Source organism: Triturus cristatus, chromosome 2_2 (assembly GCF_964204655.1).
Source record: "Triturus cristatus chromosome 2_2, aTriCri1.1, whole genome shotgun sequence".
Lineage (NCBI taxonomy): Eukaryota > Metazoa > Chordata > Amphibia > Caudata > Salamandridae > Triturus > Triturus cristatus.
In genome coordinates, this window is record NC_140582.1 from 372,702,555 (window position 1) to 372,726,595 (window position 24,041).

The window sequence follows — 24,041 nt, forward strand, 5'->3', positions numbered from 1 at the left end:
CTACATCATGAGGCGTAGCGGGATGCCTGATATGATGATGCAGCTGCGCAACGAACGGGCATGTGTTGTTGGTGGGTACAGTCTGTCTGTCCTGTATTCTGTATAGCCGACCAGCACGACCGCCTCACCAGTTCTAACGATGTCCATGTGCTTCCCATGTAGGGGACGCTGGCTATCCCAACATGCCTTGGCTGCTGACACCTCTCCGCAACCCCATCACGCCGGCCCAGCTCCGCTATAACACCGCCCATGGCCGGACAAGGCGAGTGATAGAGAGGACGTTTGGCATGCTGAAGAGCCGATTCCGGTGCCTCCACAAGACCGGCGGTGCACTCCCTTATGCCCCGGCGAAGGTCTGCAAGATCTTCATGGTCTGCTGCATGCTGCACAACATGGCAGTTGAAAGAGCTGTGCCACTCATCCTGAATCAACATGACGAGGACCATCCACCCGTGGAGGACGAAGGGCTTGGCAATGGGGCTAGTGATGTGGAGGATGTGGAGCCGCAAGAGGACATCCGGACTCGGCTCATACGCGACTTCTTTGCTTAGTGGTGAGTACCAGGGTCTGAGTGTGCACGCATTGGTCCCCGTGTGGCATGCGTTGTGATGTGTGTCTCCACCTGCATGTATGGCACGTGGGTCAGAGGTGTGTGTGGGTGTGTCACTGGAGTGATGGTGGCAGTGATGGTAGTATTTCCCCAGTCATAATTGTGACCTAGCATGTTGTCATCCATACATGTGTCGAGTAAATGCACATGCAAGTGGCTGTGCTTTTTGTGGCTGACTTCTTGTGTGTCTCTCTTCCCCAGGTACCTGCGCATGCCGTTTGCTGGTTGCATTGTTGTGGCACTGCTATTCCTCATGGACATGACATCGTGGGCTGACTCAGCGTTACAGGCACGGACACGTTTGGAAGTCTCCATGGGGTAAGGGATGCATCTGGGGTGTATTGGGTGTGGCTGTTGTTCACGATGTGTGCACACTTCCCCGATCGGGGTTTGGTTCCTCTGCAGTCATGTGGCATCCCCATGGGACACAACATGCAGCTGGGTACACCTGAATAGATGGGCTGCCTGGTTGTCAGTCATCAGTGATGGGATAGTGGATTGTGATGATGGCATCAATGTGTGTGACACTGCCCTCGGACACATACAGTTGACATTGTCTTGGCATGGCGTGGGACTTCCACATCAGCGGATCTATGGTGTATGTCAGGCTCTCCGTGTGCAGCTGTGGGTTTTAGCTGTTAGCCGACACTTGTGTGCCAGTTCCATGGCTATCACGCATTTGTGCTGCAGAAGGGGGGTGCCAGTGTTGGACCCACATGTTACTCCATATGATGTGTTCATGTGTACTTCAAGTTGCCTCTGCAATCCCAAAAACATGACTAATAAAGGTGTCCCTATGCCTCCAAGGTGCCTCTTCTCAGTCAATGCTGGTGTGTTGGCACGGTGCATCCTGCATGTCTGGCATGGTATTGCCTGATTGTGGCTATGTGTCAATGTGTCGTGTGGCAAGATGCAAGCTGTGTGTGTGTGCTGAGACTGTGTATTGGGCATGATGTCCATGACTGTGTGGGTATTGTGACATGTGCCATCCCCATGCATCCAACGTTGTCCATGACCCCATTCTCTGCATCCACCGGACTCAAGCTTGCAGGACATGGTTCTGCCACCTGTCTACACATACCTGGGTGCCCCCCAGGACACTGGCCAGGATCCCTGACCTCTGCGCATGACTGTTGCTGTACTCAATGTGTCTGTCAGCACGGTTGTTCGGCCACCCCCTCAGCTGGTTCTGCCCATCACGGGTGTGTATGGTGCTCCATGTCTGTCTTGCCTAATAAACTGTGACCCATGTGTCCTGTGCCAGACTCAGGCCCCAGGGTGTGGATGGTTGAAGTGAACAGATGACTCGGGCATGTTTAGACTGTACAAGACACATGTTAGGTAATAATGCTACCAGCAGGCATCTACTCTTAATAGTGTGATTTATTATTGGGGGGGGGGGACGACAAAGTGAGGGGCTTTCCGGGATTAGGGAATCCAAAGTTCAGTAGGGGAGTTGGTGTCCTTGCCATTGGAAATCCTCAGAGTCCATGCCACAGTCTTTGTCAACATTGGTCAGCCAGTGACCAGCAGGGCCATGTGGCAGAGAATGTCTCTTGATGCTGTGATGCTGTTGCTCCAGTGGGCCAGGTGCCAGGCCAGGTGTCCTGGGAGATGGTGATGTAGCAGCCACCCTCACGGTCCTTTCCGTGGACGACCCGGCTTCCTGCGGGGAACCTCAGCAGCAGGCCGTGACGACGTCTGGGATGCTCCGTCGGATGTTTCCTCCTCCTCCTCCTGATCCCTCCCTGTGGGTGGTGATGTTCTCCGCCTTCTGGCACAGGGAGGGTCGGCCATGGTGTCGGCCATCCGACGGAGTGTAGCGTGAATCCCCTGGAACGCCGTCACTTGCTCAGCCTGTCTGTCCTCCATCCTCCGTTGGTGTACCTGTAGACAGGCTATTAGCTCCGCATGTTGCTGGGCCTGCTGGACCTTGATCCCCTCGAGGACGGACACAACCTGGGCCATGCTCGCGCCTCCGCCGTCCTCCACTCCCACCACCCCTGCCCACTTGCATCTGGCCTGCACTTGTGGGCACATCGGGTCTCCGGGACCCCTGAGGGGTGGCATTGGCGTTGTCGCCTGCCTCCTCCTGGGTGCCCGGGACACCGTGTCCCTCCTGGCGAGCCTGGCTGCATTGTGGTGTTGGGGCAGGGATCCTGGGTGTCTCCTGGGATGTGGCAGGAGTGGGGGTGGTGGTTGGCACGGTTGTACCTGACGCAGGTGCTGCAGGTGGTTGGACACCAGAGGGGCCAGGTCGGTCGGGGTCGTCCGCAGAGTGGTGAGAGTGGTCGCTGCCGGTGGGATCGGTCTCCTGCAGATCCGGGTCCTGTGAGTGTTCCCCCCCAGTGTTGGGGGGTGCAGCACGACGTTGACCTGTGTGTGAGAGAGAAAATGTTAATTTTGGTCCATGCAACATCCATGTTTCATCCGTTTCAAAGTTGGCACATTTCCTCTTGGAATTAGGATCTGTCTTGCATTCCACTCACAGTGCACTTGTGCATGGGTGTGTCCCTTGGGCACCAATTTGGCCCCTTTAACTATGTGTGGCACAGTCTTACTTGCTGCGTCAAGTGTGACTGCAGTCAGCAGTGGAGTGTGCAGGTGTGGCGAGCCATGCATTTGCGCCTTCCTTGTAGCACTGTACATGTGCACATGGAGTGGATCCACACACTTATATGATGCAGGTGGCTGTCCTTGTGCTCGTGTACAGGTTGTGACATGGCCCTGCGTTTTGCCATGATGAAGAGGGGGGGTTCTGGCACTGGCCACCCTTGTCTACATGCACGCAGTCCACCTGCTGACGAGCAGACATTCCCACACACCAAAGGACTGATTTGCTCTCCCTGTGTCTCCCTCCTTCTTTGTCCCCCTCTCCCTCCCTCTCTGTCCCCCTCTCCCTCCCTCTCTGTCCCCCTCTCCCTCCCTCTCTGTCCCCCTCTCCCTCCCTCTGTGTGTCAGCCTCCTCCCTCTGTCCGTCTTCCTGTGTCTCCCTCCTTCTCTGTCCCCCTCTCCCTCCCTCTCTGTCCCCCTCTCCCTCCCTCTCTGTCCCCCTCTCCCTCCCTCTGTGTCCCCCTCTCCCTCCCTCCGTGTGTCACCCTCTGTCACCTTGGCCCAGCTTCCTGGGCACACACTGTTAGCAGATCTTTGAGTGGCCCTTGGCCTGTTGATGTGAGTTTGTTTCTGATCTCCAGGCACCCATTTTGTCTGCTGTGTGTCTGTGCGCTGCTGCTGTGGTGGTGTGTGCTGCCACTCTTTCACAATGTTGGCTGTTCATTAGCTGCTGTCATGTGCAAAACAGTGCCTTCACCCCCATGTGTTGATGCAAGGCGTCCGCCATTTGCTGGCAAGTCATTCCTGTGTTGGGACACAGTGTGTGTCTGGCTGTGACCTAGGCCATATGGGCAGAGGGCATTGTTGTCTGCTTTGGAGTCGCACTATGTGATTTTTTGTGCCCAGCCTCCCGCCATCCGGGTTACCGTGTCATGTGTTGTTGTCTTCTGTGGCCTGTGACTTGACATTGTCCAGCTGGGTGCATGGGGCATGGTGGCAGCAGTGGCATGTGCCTGCTCATGGAGTGTGGTTGAGTCATGCGATGGCTTGTGGTGGTTGCGTCCCTGTTAGTAATTTTGGTTGTGGTTGCAGTTCCCCCCATGTGAGGTGCGTTGTTTGTGTACTCACCCGGGTCTCGGAGTCCTTCTACTCCTTCAACTGCCTCCACCGGCAGTATGGCCATCACCCTCTCCTCCCAGGGATGGTACTGTACGGCTCTGCGGGAGGGCCCTCCTCCGGTGGCGTTGGCCTGGTCGTGTTCCTCCTGCCTCTTGGCTCTGACCCTCCTCCGCAGATCGTACCACCTGTTCTGGCAATCCTGCTTGGTCCTCCTGGTGTCCGCAACAGCATTCACAGCATCGACGATGGTCTGCCACATGGCTGTTTTGGCTGCCTGGCTGGTGCTTCTGACCAATGTTCCAAAGATCTGTGGCTCGACTCTGAGGATTTGATCAACAAGGACCTCCAACTCTCGGTGACTGAACTTTGGATTCTTGGTAGTGGGCATGGTGAGGGGTGTGGGTGGGGATGGTGTGGGTGTGGGGGGTGTGTGGATGTTGGGGGGGGTGTGGATGGTTGTGTGTGTGTGTGAATGTGATGAGAGGGTGTTTGTGAGGGTGGTCGTGTGAAGGTGTGCAAGTGTAAGGTGTGGTGTAGCTTGTAGTCTGGTTCTGTGGTGTCTGGCAGCAGTGAGTCTGTTGCAAAGGCTCATTGTTTGTGTGTGTGGGCCCTTTTTATTGGTCCATGGGTGGGTGTGGCAGTTTTTGAATTTTGGGTGGGTGTGTTATAAGGAGTGGTGGTGTATTGGGCCTCTGTTTGTTTTTGGCAGTTGCAGGTCAGTGATTGTGTTATTTTAGTGGTTGTTGGCCATGTTTAGTGGCTGTGTGCCTTTCGAATGGTGTATTCTTGTGTTGTTTTATTTTGTCCTGGTTGTGTACGTGCGTTTTGAGCGTGTGTACGGTGTGTACATGGGCCATTTGGTTGTACGATTATGTCCTGGTGTGTGGCTTTGTACGACTCGTACATGCGGTCGTGATGTTGAGGCATGGGGTGCGCTCCGTACTTAGGAGGTTGTGTTGGGGGTGCGCCAGGAACTACTGGGGTGTAGGTTCACGGTGGTACGACATGTACTGGGGTGGGGGTACGACTGGAACGTACTGGGATGTAGGTTCACGGGGGTATGACACGTACTGGGGTGGAGGTACGACTGGAACGTACTGGGGTGTAGGTACACGGGGGTATGACACGTACTGGGGTGGGGGTGGGGCTCGAACGTACTGGGGTGTACATAGACGGTGGTACGACACGTACAGGGGTGGGGGGGTGTACATTGATGTTGGTACGACACGTACTGGGGTGGGGGTACGACTGGAACGTACTGGGGTGTAGGTACACGGGGGGTATGACACGTACTGGGGTGGGGGTGGGGCTCGAACGTACTGGGGTGTACATAGACGGTGGTACGACACGTACAGGGGTGGGGGGGTGTACATTGACGTTGGTACGACACGTACTGGGGTGGGGGTACGACTGGAACGTACTGGGGTGTAGGTACACGGGGGGTATGACACGTACTGGGGTGGGGCTCGAACGTACTGGGGTGTACATGGACGGTGGTACGACACGTACAGGGGTGGGGGGGTGTACATTGACGGTGGTACGACACGTACAGGGGGGGGGTGTACATTGACGGTGGTACGACACGTACAGGGGGGGGTGTACATTGACGGTGGTACGACACGTACTGGGGTGGGGGTACGACTGGAACGTACTGGGGTGTAGGTACACGGGGGGTATGACACGTACTGGGGTGGGGGTGGGGCTCGAACGTACTGGGGTGTACATGGACGGTGGTACGACACGTACAGGGGTGGGGGGGTGTACATTGACGGTGGTACGACACGTACAGGGAGGGGGTGTACATTGACGGTGGTACGACACGTACAGGGGGGGTGTACATTGACGGTGGTACGACACGTACAGGGGGGGGTGTACATTGACGGTGGTACGACACGTACTGGGGTGGGGGTACGACTGGAACGTACTGGGGTGTAGGTACACGGGGGGTATGACACGTACTGGGGTGGGGGGGGTGGGGCTCGAACGTACTGGGGTGTACATGGATGGTGGTACGACACGTACAGGGGTGGGGGGGTGTACATTGACGGTGGTACGACACGTACAGGGGGGGTGTACATTGACGGTGGTACGACACGTACAGGGGGGGTGTACATTGATAGTGGTACGACACGTACAGGGGGGGTGTACATTGACGGTGGTACGACATGTACTGGGGTGGGGGTACGACTGGATCATACTGGGGTGTAGGTACACGGGGGGTATGACATGTACTGGGGTGGGGGTGGGGCTCGAACGTACTGGGGTGTACATGGACGGTGGTACGACACGTACAGGGGTGGGGGGGTGTACATTGACGGTGGTACGACACGTACAGGGGGGGGTGTACATTGACGGTGGTACGACACGTACAGGGGGGGGGTGTACATTGACGGTGGTACGACACGTACAGGGGGGGGTGTACATTGACGGTGGTACGACACGTACTGGGGTGGGGGTACGACTGGAACGTACTGGGGTGTAGGTACACGGGGGGTATGACACGTACTGGGGTGGGGGTGGGGCTCGAACGTACTGGGGTGTACATAGACGGTGGTACGACACGCACAGGGGTGGGGGGGTGTACATTGACGTTGGTACGACACGTACTGGGGTGGGGGTACGACTGGAACGTACTGGGATGTAGGTACACGGGGGGTATGACACGTACTGGGGTGGGGGTGGGGCTCGAACGTACTGGGGTGTACATGGACGGTGGTACGACACGTGCTGGGGTGGGGGTACGACTGGAACGTACTGGGGTGTAGGTTCACGGTGGTACGACACGTACTGGGGTGGGGGTACGACTGGAACGTACTGGGGTGTAGGTTCACGGTGGTACGACACGTACTGGGGTGGGGGTACGACTGGAACGTACTGGGGTGTAGGTACACGGGGGGTATGACACATACTGGGGTGGGGGTGGGGCTCGAACGTACTGGGGTGTACATGGACGGTGGTACGACACGTGCTGGGGTGGGGGTACGACTGGAACGTACTGGGGTGTACCTAGACGGGTGGGGGTATACATATACGGGGGTACGTGTCGGACGTACGGGGGCTGGGGGGAGTGTTGGGCACGTATGCGGGCACATGTCTCCATGGTTGCTATCGGTGTTCGGTGCGGACGGTGTTTTTTCCATACGGTTGTAGGCTCGGACGCACGGGATGGATCGTGATTCCTCGGTCGGACTTGGATTTTTACGTTTGTAAGGTATATCGTCCGAGGACGTGTCGGACACATTTTCCGACCCGAGGACGTGTGGGGAATGATTCCCAGTGCGGTTCGTATGGACTTTTTACCATGCGAATCGTGATTGCCAGTTCGTACGGCACTTGTACGATTCGTACGGTGAAAAGACCCGATGTGAGTCGTACGGGGACATTTTTTACCGGATCGTGATCGGCACCTTTATGTCCATTTTTTGCAAGATGATCGAAAGTGTAATAGTACCAGTTTAAGAATCTTCTTTGGTTTTTGACACCACTAGCAGGTCTTCAATATGCAGGCATATACAACAATATAGTAATCAGAGGTACTCCTGTTATGCAATCCTAAGCCCTACATACATCTAGGGTGTGTGTATGAGTGCATAGCCAGGAATCCCCATGGGACGATCCAACCCCCATTAGCTGGTGGGACATAACGTAGGACCCCCCATCTTATTCACAAACTGGACAGCCCTCATGGAGATGTTAGGCAGCTGCTTGGTGAAGCAGCAGCATGCAGGGACCTCACAGTGTAGGCAGCAGTGTCTCCTCTGGCTAACCCCAAGAAAGGATTATTTATATATAATAAAAAGCATCCTTGTGATGTATATGCAAAATAACATTGTTATGGGTTTGCAGATAGCCCTGTCGCCCCATGGATGAAGCTAGAACTACATTGTACGGCGTGATCAAAAGCATTGTACTCAGTGTTCAAGGCATCATGATTCAGCTACTTCAGCACCTGGTGATTTGGGAGAGTCGCAACTCACAGAGTTGAGGCGATAAGGTTGAAGGACCTCTGGGTTACCTTATGGAAATAATAAAGTACAATTAGACCTCCAAGCCTTCTCTGTTCCTCAATCACTACACAAATTGTCAATTGATGGAAGTAACACTGGTTTAAACAACACACACTCACCAATTTACTCGAAAGACACTTTTGGTGGAAAATACACAGTGAAGAGTACAGCCTTAAGAGACAGTTTTGTGAAAAAAGCATTTTTATTTGTGTTAGAAATGGTATTTCTGGTTGGCTAAGGCTTGCGCCAACGCCAGGCAGAAACCACCACTCTAGTCAGGGAAAGGAAGTTACACGCCAAAGATAACCCCTGCTCACCCCCTTGGAAGCTTGGCACGCGCAGTTAGGCTTATCCCGGAGGCAATGTGTAAAGCATTTGCGCACGCACACAGCAACAACATCCCAGGCACACTACAAAAGGAACTCCACACAAGGTTAGATCAAAAATAGCCTTTGTATTATCATAACACATTACAATAGTAAGCACATATTATACAGGGTGCCACCTGGCACTGGGTCATAGCTACAAGGGATTATGGACCCCTGTCAGAACCATCACAAAGTGAACTTAGTAAACGCAGAACATATCATAATCATAGGACATAACCAGTAACTACTGGTAACCACTGTACTTAGCATCAGCCTGTAACATAAACTACATTATGCTCAGTATCACATCAGGCGTGAATTACATTCTGCGCCAACCTCACCTTTATAAACACATGAGGCCATCATCTCACAAGTCTAAACGCATTAGACCCTGACCTCCTAAGTATAACTACATTAGGAAATAAATCTCACTAGCATAAACCATAATATGACAACCAACCTCATAATCATAAAACACATTTAGAGGTATCAACACAGGGTGCGTAAATCATTCTACATGAATCACATTTCCTAGCACCCAAAATCACAGTAGGGCCTGGCACCTTATAAACCTAACAATCCCCCTGGCCAACTGGCCATCCCAAAGGGGGCTCAACTGCCCTCTGTCCAAAAGTCAGGGCTGCTGCCAATGCAGCAACAGTCAAGGGTGCGCACTTTGCGCAGGCCTAAACGTAGCAGCTGGCACTAAGTGCTGCGCAGCTGTGTAGGAAAAGATGGGGGCGAAGGAGTGCGTCTCACTCCTGAATTCAGCATTACCCTGAAATAAAGCAAGGCCTAAACGGTGCAGCTTCCCACTACTTGCTGGGCAGCTGGACAAGTAAAAATGCGGCATGGGCTCTCAATGGCCCTTCAAACAAATGTGCCCTCTTTGTTGGAGCCACACGGGGCTCTGAAAACAATTAGCCAAACGTTGGAGCCACACGGGACTCTAGGAATAATGATGCCCTCTAACATATAAGGCATGGGCCCCTCTGGGCCTGGGTAAATAATTATGGCCAGGGTAGAGCCACACACGGGCTCTTTAAACAATTAATGCCGCCAAGAGTTGGGGAGGCCCACTGCCATTCGGGGTCGCTCTGGATAATGGCACTGCTCCTAGTGCCTGGACAGTTAGGGAGGCGCGGGCCCCTCAGGGCCCGTTCAGCCAATTCGCCCTATCAGGCAGGGGCTGCTCATGAAATGACGCTGCCATGCCCCCTGTCCAGCCCTCACTTACCAGGCTCCTACGCAGGGGGACTTCTCTTCTGGACAGTACTCTGCTCGTCTTCACCCGGCAGCCCAGCTTTTCACACGCGGTGGGGGCAGGCACCGGCAATGTGCCTCGAGCCCCCTTTGCCATGAATCTCCACTCGTGGCACCTGCGGTTCTCTCCCTCAGCTATGGGAGCCCCGCACAGGCAGGCGCCATCTTCCTTGCTCCGGGCGGCTTCTTCTTCACCCGGGCCCCCTCCTGGGACCCGGGGCTCCTCTCTCCTGCTCCGGGAGGCGGGGTGGGCTCCCGTTCTCCCTCGTGCTGTACACCCCGGGGCTTCCATCGGCTCACCGGAGGCCCGCAGCGAGGCCGCACAGCTTCCGGTCCTGCCGCGGCCCTGCCCAGGTCACAGGCCGACTTGCCTGACTTCCGGGCGGCCACGGCTGGGCAGCGGCAGCAGTTTCAGGCATAATGAGGGGTAGGCTCCCTCGTGATTAGCGATCTAAAGCGGGGTGGGCACCCGCTACGGCCAGCACAAAAAGCGGGGTGGGCACCCGCCTAAAATCATAAACATAAAGCGGGGTAGGCTCCCGCTCGAGTTAGCATCAAGGCGGGGTGGGCACCTGCTGGAAGCCAGAAATACGGGGGAATCCCTACAGTGGGATTCCCTCGAAGTTGGTCGCAGCCCAGCGCTGCAAGGGCAATGCACAGAGACTCCCCCTCAAAATAAAATGGGCCAATTAAGATAAAGCGCTCCCAGGCGCTAGGGATAAAAGCACAAAGTCTCTTTAAGGTCCTGGAATCCAAGCAAGTCAGAAGGGTCCCAAGAAGAAGTCCTCTAGGCATCCAGGGGCAGGGCAGAGCCCAGGGAGGCAAGCCTTCCCCTGGGCCCCAGCAGCACCACGCCCCTGGCAGATTCGAGTCCAAGAACAAGAAGATTTTCTTGGGGTCACAGCCCCTTCGTTTATATAGCACTTTCCTTTGTTCTACAAATGTAGAGCAAGGGGAGAACCAGATACGACTGGTTCAGGAGCACTTTGTTTTGCGCAGCTCCCCTCTCTATTCACAGGAGAGGTCAGGGACATCAGACGCACCACAGGAGGTGGAGCCAGCATTGTGGAGGGAAGGCCCAGCCCTATTCAGGTCCCAGGTGCAACTCCTCCCTCCCATCTACATTCAGATCTCTCCATTCACCACCGGGCAGACTCACCATGGCTGCTCCACCAGTCACCACAAATCTGCGCACACCATTGCGCAGCATTTATTCTCATGAGTTCACACATACTAAACTCGACCCTGCACTCCACTCACATCAGGATTTACCATGGACACACATATCCCTCATGCATTCTTATGGGAGGGCAGGCCAATCTCACCACACGCACTCAGAGAGCGCACACACTTTACACTGGGCCACAGTGCTAAAGTGCCCAGAGGCCTAAAACCACTACCACCATGTCAGAGATTAAGGCAAAAACTTCAGGGGTGAACCTGCCAAAAAGGGCCAAGTCCAACAATTTGTTATTATGAACACCAGTTCTTCCATTTGTAATTACCTGAATGTTTCTGATCATGAACTTTGGTGCCTTGATGACGTGTTTTCAAGTCAGCACAAACAGACTTGTTTTTGCTCGGGTATTTACACACCTGGGTGCCGATTACGATCCTGTAAAAACCGGGTACGAACCGTCGGTCGGAGCGTTTTCTCCGTCCGACTCGTACCCGGTTGTAAAACTTTACAAACATGGAAGTACGATTCGCACGGAAACACCATTTCCGTACGAATCGTAAAAAACACCGACCGACGAAAATATACATACGAATGTGATCCGGGAATGCTGCGACGTGACGTCAGGACGCTTTCAGGCAGCGTTTCACGACCCAGGAAGTGAAGTACGGCGTGAAACGACCAGAGTAGGTGGCCCGGTACGCGCCGTACCCCCCTAGCCCCCGTAAGTACGCCCCGACCCCCCCTCCCGGCCCCCGTACGTACGTGCCGACCCCTACCCCAGCCCCCGTATGTATGCGCCGACCCCCCCTCCCGGCCCCCGTACGTACACGCCGACCCCCCCAGCCCCGTATGTACGCGCCGACCCCCCCTAGCACCCGTATGTACGAGCCAACCCCCCCTCCCGGCCCCCGTACGTACGCGCTGACCCCCCCGCCACCGTACGTTCGAGTCGTACCCCCCGTGTATGTACACCCGTGTACGTGTCGTATCCCCGTGTATGTACACCCGTGTACGTGTTGTACCCACCCATGTATGTACACCCGTGTACGTGTCGTAGCCCCCCGTGTATGTACACCCGTGTACGTTCGAGTCGTACCCCCACCTGTGTATGTATGGTGCGTACCCCCAGCGCGTAGCATACGGGGGCTGGGGGGGTCGGCGCGTACATACGGGGGCTGGGGGGGTGTCAGCACGTACATACGGGAGCTGGGAGGGGGGGTCGGCGCGTACATACGGGGGCTGGGGGGGGTCAGCGCGTACATACGGGGGCTGGGGGGGGTTGGCGCGTACGTACGGGGGCCGGGAGGGGGGGGATTCGACTCGTACATAGGAGTGCTGGGGGGAGTGTTGGGCGCGTATGCGGGCACATGTCTCCATGGTTGCTATGGGAGTTCGGTGCGGACGGTGTTTTTTCCATACGGTTGTAACATCGGACGCACGGGATGGATCGTAATTCCGCGGTCGGACTTCACTTTTCACATTTGTACGGTAAATCGTCCGTGGACGTGTCGGACACATTTTCCGACCCGAGGACGTGTGGGGAATAATTCCCAATGCGATTCGTATGGACTTTTTCCCATGCAAATCGTAATTGGCAGTTTGTACGGCACTTGTACGATTCGTACAGTAAAAAGACCGGATACGAGTCGTACGGGAAATTTTTTTACCGGATCGTAATCGGCACCCTGGTGTTGACATACCTGACTTTTGCCCGTCTGAAGCTAATCTAGCAATGTTTCTACTTGATTGTTCAATTGTCTGTAGTTGTACGGGAAGGAACAAGCAATGTCAACTTGTAAAGGTTTATGCTTGTTTTTTGATTGTCTGCCAATGTATTAAGGAACTAGCAATGTATCTGGGAATGTTTGGTCTTCTTTGTCTCATTGCAAGTTACTTGTTGAGAATCTAAACAAAACGTGAACCTTGTTACCAAGTTATTGATTGTTCCCTCTGTAAATATTTTGCGCGCTGAACACCCTAAATATCGATTCAGAAATATCAACTGCCCAGAATATCGAATTCAAAATATAGAGTGGACAGAATATCGAATTATCAAAAAATAGATAGGTCAGAATATCGAAATTGGGGTACGAAATATCGGTTTCCATAATATAGAATTTAAAAATATAGAATTCCATAATATCGAGTTTTAAAATATAGATTACCATAATATCGAATTTAAAAATATAGATATCTATAATATCGATTTTTTTTTAGTGTTATGTATGGTAGTATATGTGTTAAAATTATGTATTATTTTTGTAATGTATGTTTAATTTATTTAAACTAATGAATGTTATGTAATTACATTTTTGCATAATTTAATTCCAGAGCGGGTTGTGGGTTTATAGGGGAATAGGGTGGGAAGTAATTTAATTATGGTTAATTAAATATTAATTATATTTATATGTTTTGATAATTAATTGATTGATAATTAATTATTAATTGGTAATTATTTTTTATTAATTGGTAATTAATTTATAATAATGAATTAATTGATAATTATGTTAATTGTATTTTTTATTATTAGGAGTGGGTTGTGGGTTTGTAGGGGAATCGGGTGGGAAGTAATTTAATTGTAATAAAGTAAATAATTATTTTTTTATTTATATGTATTGATAAGTAATTGATAATTAATTATTAATTGGTAATTAATTTGTATTAATGGGTAAATAATTTGTATGAATTGCTAATTAATTTTTATTAATTGCAAAATTATTTTTATTAATTGATTAATTGATAATAATGTTAATTGTATTTTTTATTATTGGAAGTGGGTTGTGGGTTTATAGGGGAATAAGGTGGGAAGTCAATTAATTGTATTAAAGTAAATAATATTTTTTTATTTATGTGTATTGATAATTGATAATTAATTATTAATTGGTAATTCATTTGTATTAATGGGTTATTAATTTTTATGAATTGCTAATTAATTTTTTCAATGGTAATTAATTGTTATTAATTGGTAATTATTTTTAATTAACTTTTTATTGGTATTGATAATTTTAAAATTAAATCATTACTTTCCCTACTTTTGCACTCTCAGGAGTGGGAATAGTATTTTTTACCCTTCCGCTATCCTACTCTTTCCCTACTGTTTTACTCACTGGAGTGGGAATAGTAATTTTTACCCTCCTGCTATCCAACGCTTTCCCTACTATTACACTCTTTGGAGTGGGAATAGTAATTTTTACCCCTACACTATCCAGCGTTTTCCCTACTGTTGCATTCACTGGAGTGGGAATAGGAATTTGTACCCCTACGCTATCCAACGCTTTCCCTACTGTTGCACTCACTGGAGTGGGAATAGTAATTTTTCCCTTCTTGCTATCCAACGCTTTCCCTACTGTTGCACTCTCTGGAGTGGGAATAGTAAATTGTATCCTCCCGCTATCCAACGCTTTCCCTACTCTTGCACTCTTTGGAGTGGGAATAGTCATTTTTACCCCTACGCTATCCAACGTTTTCCCTACTGTTGCGCTCACTGGAGTGGGAATAGTAATTTTTACCCCTACGCTATCCAACGCTTTCCCTACTGTTGCACTCATTGGAGTGGGAATAGTAATTTTTCTGTTCCTGCTATCCAATGCTTCTGTACTGTTGCACTCACTGGAGTGGAAATAGTAATATTTACCCCTTCGCTATCCAATGCTTTCCCTACTGTTGGAGTCGCTGGAGTGGGAATAGTAATTTTTCCCTTCCCGCTATCCAACGATTTCCCTACTGCTGCACTCTCTGGAGTGGGAATAGTAATTTTAACTCTCCCTCTATCCAATGCTTTCCTTACTGTTGCACTCTTTGGAGTGGGAATAGCAATTTTTACCCCTACGCTAACCAACGTTTTCCCTACTGTTGCACTCACTGGAGTGGGAATAGTAATTTTTACCCCTGCGCTATCCAACGTTTTCCCTACTGTTGCACTCACTGGAGTGGGAATAGTAATTTTTCCATTCCCGCTATCCAACGCTTTCCCTACTGTTGCACTCTCTGGAGTGGGAATAGTAATTTTTACCCTCCCGCTATCCAACGCTTTCCCTTCTGTTGCACTTTCTGGAGTGGGAATAGTAATTTTTACCCCTACACTATCCAACGCTTTCCCTACTGTTGCACTCACTGGAGTGGGAATAGTAATTTTTACCCCTACGCTATTCAATGTTTTCCCTACTGTTGCACTCACTGGAGTGGGATTAGTAATTTTTACGCTCTCACTATCCAACAAAATCTCTACTTTTTTTACATTACTTTTATTATGTTTACATTTTAAGCTTTTTTATATTATATTATGTATGTTTTATTTAATTGTTTTTAATATTTAATTACTTTTATATTATTTTTAATACATTTAAAAAATTCGATATTTTAGCTAACTATATTTTAGCATTCTATATTTTGGAATCAATATTTTAGTACTTACCTGTTTGTAGATAGGGAGTCGATATTCTGTCCTTCTATATTTTGGCGTTGATTTTTTGTGTAGTCGATATTTTGCCTCTCGATATTAAGTCACTGAACCATTTTGCGCAGCCTCAGCTCATGCGAACTATAAAAAAACACTTGCAGAGCGATGTAATTTGTCCACTCTGGTCATAGCCACCTGAGCGCTATGATTTATGTGCACCAGCACCATACTATTAAATACTAGTTGCTTTGGCAGACGTCTAACAACTGACTTCTTCATTTGGAATTGGAGACTAAAAATAGTTATTTTCACCGTTTCATAGAACATGTACTATTCAATTAGGTTGCAACTGTTAGATGCACAGCTTTTCCCAACAGACATAATTTGCATATGTTTGAAAATCACTTGTACATATTGCATCTCTTTTTAACACGCATGAAATGTATTGGGCTCACCATGCTAGAACAAGTTCACTGGAGACCTAGGTGCCAATTACGATCCGGTAAAAACCGGGTACGAACCGTCGGACGAAGCATTTCTCCGTCCGACGCGTACCCAGTCGTAACAATATACAAACATGGAATTACGATTCGCACGGAAACTCCATTTCCGTACGATTCGTACAAAACCCCAACCGACGAAAATAAACATACAAATGCGATCCGGGAAAGCGCCGACGTGACGTCGGGATGCTCGCAGCCTGCCATTCACGAACCAGGAATTACGAATCGCACCGACGTCATCCCACACGGAGAATATTTTCCGGCTGCCAAAAACTGCCGGGAAATCAGTACGACGCGAACAAGGAGTACCTGTACGCGACGGACAGACATGGACCCGAACCTACGTGTCATCCCGGCCCTCATAGCAGTCGACCTCCTCTACAGGTTCGGACGCAGATGCCGCAGAAGGTCAGAACAACAAAGGGAGGGGGGAAAGGGGGGGCAGGACCAGGGGCAGGCCACAAAACCCCCACCAAAGTCACACAGCACACATGCCCTGGACATACCTGACCCCCAGGCCCTGGTCACTACGAGGGGGTGGGGGCGTGTCCAGCAAAGCCAGCGTCCGCCACAACGGAAGTGCCTGACAACGCAAACCGGCAACACAACAATACAGGTACGTCCCGTACCTGTATCCCTTAAGAGCGTGGGTACGAGTCGTACCACGCCCACACCTACATCACCCCAACAAAAGCGGGACGGCTGTACCCACGTGGCAAAGGCCTGGGTACGGCCCGCACAAGCATTCCACAGCGTGGGTACGGATATGTACGGACCGTACCCCCACCCGCGTATGCATGGAGCGTACCCCCCACCCCAACCGTGTATGTACGACCCGTACCCTCACCCGCGTACGTATGGAGCGTACCCCCCACCCCAACAGTGTAAGTACGACCCGTACCCCCACCCGCGTATGCATGGAGCGTACCCCCACCCCAACCGTGTATGTACGTACCGTACCCCCACCCCAACCGTGTATGTACAACCCGTACCCCCACCCCCATATGCATGGAGCGTACCCCCACCCCAACCGTGTATGTACGTACCGTACCCCCACCCCAACAGTGTAAGTACGACCCGTACCCCACCCGCGTACGTATGGAGCGTACTTCCACCCCAACAGTGTAAGTACGACCCATACCCTCACCCGCGGACGTATGGAGCGTACCCCCCACCCCAACAGTGTAAGTACGAACCGTACCCCACCTGCGTACGTATGGACCGTACCCCCCACCCCAACAGTGTAAGTACGACCCGTACCCTCACCAGCGTATGCATGGAGCGTACCCCCACCCCAACCGTGTATGTGCAACACGTACCCCCACCCCAACCGTGTATGTACGACCCGTACCCTCACCCGCGTACGTATGGAGCGTACTCTCACCACAACAGTGTAAGTGTGACCCGTACCCTCACCCGCAGAGGTATGGAGCGTACCCCCACCCCAACAGTGTAAGTACGACCCGTACCCCCACCCGCATATGCATGGAGCGTACCCCCACCCCAACCGTGTATGTACGACACGTACCCCCACCTCGTATGCATGGAGCGTACCCCAACCCCAACAGTGTAAGTACGACCCATACCCCACCCGCGTACGTATGGAGCGTACTCCCACCCCAACAGTGTAAGTACGACCCGTACCCCACCCGCGTACGTATGGAGCGTACTCCCACCCCAACAGTGTAAGTACGACCTGTACCCCCATGGAGCGAACCCACACACGTGTATGTTCTAAGCGTACATATTGTTAAATAGGAGGGGTGTGTGCAGAGTCCTCCCAGCAGTGCCCAGACACAGGAGGGGTGTGTGCCTAACACTCACAGCAGTGCCCAGACACAGGAGGGGTGTGTGCAGAGTCCTCCCAGCAGTGCCAAGACACAGGAGGGGTGGGTGCAGAGTCCTCCCAGCAGTGCCCAGACACAGGAGGGGTGTGTGCAGAGTGCTCCCAGCAGTGCCCAGACACAGGAGGGGTGAGTGCAGAGTCCTCCCAGCAGTGCCCAGAGACAGGAGGGGTGGGTGCAGAGTCCTCCCAGCAGTGCCCAGACACAGGAGGGGTGGGTGAAGAGTCCTCCCAGCAGTGCCCAGACGCAGGAGGGGTGGGTGCAGAGTCCTCCCAGCAGTGCCCAGTCATAAGAGGGGTGTGTGCAGAGTCCTCCCAGCAGTGCCCAGACACAGGAGGGGTGTGTGCAGAGTCCTCCCAGCAATGCCCAGACACAGGAGGGGTGGGTGCAGAGTCCTCCCAGCAGTGCCCAGACACAGGAGGGGTGGGTGCAGAGTCCTCCCAGCAGTGCCCAGACACAGGAGGGGTGTGTGCCTATCACTCCCAGCAGTGCCCAAACGCAGGAGGGGTGTGTGCAGAGTCCTCCCAGCAGTGCCCAGTCATAAGAGGGGTGTGTGCAGAGTCCTCCCAGCAGTGCCCAGACGCAGGAGGGGTGTGTGCAGAGTCCTCCCAGCAGTGCCCAGACACAGGAGGGGTGGGTGCAGAGTCCTCCCAGCAGTGCCCAGACGCAGGAGGGGTGGGTGCCGAGTCCTCCCAGCAGTGCCCAGTCATAAGAGGGGTGTGTGCAGAGTCCTCCCAGCAGTGCCCAGAGACAGGAGGGGTGGGTGCAGAGTCCTCCCAGCAGTGCCCAGACATAGGAGGGGTGTGTGCAGAGTCCTCCCAGCAGTGCCCAGACGCAGGAGGGGTGGGTGCAGAGTCCTCCCAGCAGTGCCCAGACATAGGAGGGGTGGGTGCCTATCACTCCCAGCAGTTCCCAGTTACAAGAGGGGTGTGTGCCTAACACTCACAGCAGTGCCCATGGAACGCAAAGGGTGGAGTAGCCACAGATACAATGCCCACAAATTTCAGTCAGGTGCACAAAGACCCTGCAGTACATGTACCACATGTGTGCGAGGCTGGGAGTATGCGCATGCATAGCGCAGAAAAGAAAACATGTCCACATGAAGTCATGTCAATAGTCCACATACACAAGTACAATGACTACCAAGGATGCCACGAATGATGCAGGTGGAGACATCGCTCAGCATGCATGTGCAAAGTTGAACGAGTCCGTCACACACCCAGCTAATGTACACACAGCTCAGCGCTAAATATTGGGAACACCCTGCAGGGAAGATGTCAGGGTACACAGAGGAAGGAATACACCTTTGGACAATTTCACCATGCAGCAACTGCTTACATGAACAGAGAAACCTAGCTAACACCGTGTGATGGCACACAGATCCCAGGGTCCCCCCTATGACCAGCACACTACTACATTTCCCACACACCCAACACATGAACACCACCCAAAACCATGTAGCAGCCCCACCAACAGCAATACCAGCAAAGCAGTAGTGTTCCAAGGGGAAAAAATAAATTGCTTTATTCAGCATGAACCAAAAAATCTTGTTTGTAGGAAGTTCAATATTTACAAAGCCCATAGGGCAGTCCAGAAGTCACAGCTGGATGGGGGACACAGTGGGATGCATGTCCCCTAGCTTGCCTGCACAGTTAGATTCCGTCGTCTTCCACAGGGGTGAGGGCATCATGTGGGGGGGAAGAACCAGGCACCGCAGGGACAGGAGGGCGAAGGGTAGGCGTCGTGGGTGCAGGGATGGAGGACTCCACCACAGGGGGTGGGGCAGGGCCAAAGGCGGAGGCCAGGATCTCGCTGCACACCTTAGCAAGGTCCTCCAGGGAATCCCCTGCACCCGAAGGAACCACAGGCCCCAAGGAGGGGGGGGGGCAGAGGGATGGGTCGCAGCGCCACTGGGGGAGGGTGTAGACAGGGGGGGACTCAACCACCCTGATCGGGGACTCCCTTGACCGCTTGCGGGGTGGTGTCACTGTGGGGCTCAGGGACAGAGCGGCCATGAAGGAGTCTTTGTGTGATATGTGGCCAGGAGAGCTGAGGGGAGGGGATTTGGAGGGAGTGGATTTGGTGGAATGCGGACTCCCACTCTGGCTGCGTGTCTTACGTTTGCCCCCCGACCCAGTGGGTGTGCCTACTTCACCCTGTGTGTGCGTGCCAGGAGGTGTGCGGGTGACCTTCCCTGCTGGTGTGGTGCCTGTGTCCGTCGTGGTGGGTGCATGCTGACGTCTGGGTGTACGTGGGACAGGCATGGGAGTGGGAAGTTTGGATGGGTCAGGGGTGGGGGGTGGGACGTAGCGCTGCAGGAGACCCACTGCTGCAGTCAGTGTCGAGTCTATCGACCTCAGCAAGCTGCGTTGGTCAGCCTGCGATGAGTGAATGCCCTCTGACATATAAGGCATGGGCCCCTCTGGGCCTGGGTAACTAATTATGGCCATGGTAGAGCCACACACGGGCTCTTTAAACAATTAATGCCGCCAAGAGTTGGGGAGGCCCACTGCCATTCGGGGTCACTCCAGATAATGGCACTGCTCCTAGTGACTGGACAGTTAGGGAGGCGTGGGCCCTGAGGGCAGGGGCTGCTCATGAAATGACGCTGCCATGCCCCCTGCCCAGCCCTCACTTACCAGGCTCCTACGCAGGGGGACTTCTCTTCTGGACGGTACTCTGCTCGTCTTCACCCGGCAGCCCAGCTTTTCACACGCGGTGGGGGCAGGCACCGGCAATGTGCCTCGAGCCCCCTTTGCCATGAATCTCCACTTGTGGCGCCTGCGGTGCTCTCCCTCAGCTATGGGAGCCCCGCACAGGCAGGCGCCATCTTCCTTGCTCCGGGCGGCTTCTTCTTCACCCGGGCCCCCTCCTGGGACCCGGGGCTCCTCTCTCCTGCTCCGGGTGCTGTACACCCCGGGGCTTCCATCGGCTCACCGGAGCCCCGCAGCGATGCCGCACAGCTTCCGGTCCTGCCGCGGCCCTGCCCAGGTCACAGGCCGACTTGCCTGACTTCCGGGCGGCCACGGCTGGGCAGCGGCAGCAGTTTCAGGCATAATGAGGGGTAGGCTCCCTCGTGATTAGCGATCTAAAGCGGGGTGGGCATCCGCTACGGCCAGCACAAAAAGCGGGGTGGGCACCCACCTAAAATCATAATCATAAAGCGGGGTAGGCTCCCGCTCGAGTTAGCATCAAGGCGGGGTGGGCACCTGCTGGAAGCCAGAAATACGGGGGAATCCCTAGAGTGGGATTCCCTCGAAGTTGATCGCAGCCCAGCGCTGCAAGGGCAATGCACAGAGACTCCCCCTCAAAATAAAATGGGCCAATTAAGATAAAGCGCTCCCAGGCGCTAGGGATATAAGCACAAAGTCTCTTTAAGGTCCTGGAATCCAAGCAAGTCAGAAGGGTCCCAAGAAGAAGTCCTCCAGGCATCCAGGGGCATCCTGGGCCCCAGCAGCAGCACGCCCCTGGCAGATTCGAGTCCAAGAACAAGAAGATTTTCATGGGGTCACAGCCCCTTCGTTTATACAGCACTTTCCTTTGTTCTACAAATGTAGGGCAAGGGGAGAACCAGATACGACTGGTTCAGGAGCACTTTGTTTTGCGCAGCTCCCCTCTCTATTCACAGGAGAGGTCAGGGACATCAGACGCACCAAAGGAGGTGGAGCCAGCATTGTGGAGGGAAGGCCCAGCCCTATTCAGGTCCCAGGTGCAACTCCTCCCTCCCATCTACATTCAGATCTCTCCATTCACCACCGGGCAGACTCACCATGGCTGCTCCACCAGTCACCACAAATCTGCGCACACCATTGCGCGGCATTTATTCTCATGAGTTCACACATACTAAACTCGACCCTGCACTCCACTCACATCAGGATTTACCATGGACACACATATCCCTCATGCATTCTTATGGGAGGGCAGGCCAATCTCACCACACGCACTTGGAGAGGGCACACACTTTACACTGGGCCACAGTGCTAAAGTGCCCAGAGGCCTAAAACCACTACCACCATGTCAGAGATTAAGGCAAAAACTTCAGGGGTTAACCTGCCAAAAAGGGCCAAGTCCAACAATTTGTTATTATGAACACCAGTTCTTCCATTTGTAATTACCTGAATGTTTCTGATCATGAACTTTGGTGCCTTGATGACGTGTTTTCAAGTCAGCACAAACAGACTTGTTTTTGCTCGGGTCTTTACACACCTGGGTGCCGATTACGATCCTGTAAAAACCGGGTACGAACCGTCGGTCGGAGCGTTTTCTCCGTCCGACTCGTACCCGGTTGTAAAACTTTACAAACATGGAAGTACGATTCGCACGGAAACACCATTTCCGTACGAATCGTAAAAAACACCGACCGACGAAAATATACATACGAATGTGATCCGGGAATGCTGCGACGTGACGTCGGGATGCTTTCAGGCAGCGTTTCACGACCCAGGAAGTACGATTCGAACCGACAGCAGTCCGGACGGCAATATTTTCACGGCACCCAAAAAGTGCCGGAAAAGCGAAGTACGGCGCGAAACGACCAGAGTAGGTGGCCCGGTACGCGCCGTACCCCCCCAGCCCCCGTAAGTACATGCCGACCCCCCCTCCCGGCCCCCGTACGTACGTGCCGACCCCTCCCCCAGCCCCTGTATGTACGCGGCGACCACCCCCTCCCGGCCCCCGTACGTACACGCCGACCCCCCCAGGCCCCGTATGTACGCGCCGACCCCCCCAGCCCCCGTATGTATGCGCCGACCCCCCCAGCCCCCGTATGTACGAGCCGACCCCCCTCCCGGCCCCCGTACGTATGCGTCGCCCCCCCCGCCCCCGTACGTTCGAGTCGTACCCCCGTGTATGTACACCCGTGTACGTGTTGTACCCCCCATGTATGTACACCCGTGTACGTGTCGTAGCCCCCGTGTATGTACACCCATGTACGTTCGAGTCGTACCCCCACCTGTGTATGTACGGTGCGTACCCCCAGCGCGTAGCATACGGGGGCTGGGGGGGTCGGGGCATACATACGGGGGCTGGGGTGGTCGGCGCGTACATACGGGGGCTGGGGGGTGTCGGCCCGTACATACGGGGGCTGGGAGGGGGGGGTCAGCGCGTACATACAGGGGCTGGGGGGGGTCGGCGCGTACATACGGGGGCTGGGGGGGTCGGCGCGTACTTACGGGGGCCGGGAGAGGGGGGATTCGACTCGTACATAGGAGGGCTGGGGGGAGTGTTGGGCGCATATGCGGGCACATGTCTCCATGGTTGCTATGGGAGTTCGGTGCGGACGGTGTTTTTTCCATACGGTTGTAAAATCGGACGCACGGGATGGATCGTAATTCCGCGGTCGGACTTCACTTTTCACATTTGTACGGTAAATCGTCCGTGGACGTGTCTGACACATTTTCCGACCCGAGGACGTGTGGGGAATAATTCCCAATGCGATTCGTATGGACTTTTTCCCATGCGAATCATAATTGGCAGTTTGTACGGCACTTGTACGATTCGTACAGTAAAAAGACCGGATACGAGTCGTACAGGGAATTTTTTTACCGGATCGTAATCGGCACCCTGGTGTTGACATACCTGACTTTTGCCCGTCTGAAGCTAATCTAGCAATGTTTCTACTTGATTGTTCAATTGTCTGTAGTTGTACGGGAAGGAACAAGCAATGTCAACTTGTAAAGGTTTATGCTTGTTTTTTGATTGTCTGCCAATGTATTAAGGAACTAGCAATGTATCTGGGAATGTTTGGTCTTCTTTGTCTCATTGCAAGTTACTTGTTGAGAATCTAAACAAAACGTGAACCTTGTTACCAAGTTATTGACTGTTCCCTCCGTAAATATTTTGCGCGCTGAACACCCTAAATATCGATTCAGAAATATCGACTGCCCAGAATATCGAATTCAAAATATAGAGTGGACAGAATATCGAATTATCAAAATATAGATAGGTCAGAATATCGAAATTGGGGTACGAAATATCGGTTTCCATAATATAGAATTTAAAAATATAGAATTCCATAATATCGAGTTTTAAAATATCGATTTTCTTTTTAGTGTTATGTATGGTAGTATATGTGTTAAAATTATGTATTATTTTTGTAATGTACGTTTAATTTATTTAAACTAATGAATGTTATGTAATTACATTTTTGCATAATTTAATTCCGTAGCGGGTTGTGGGTTTATAGGGGAATAGGGT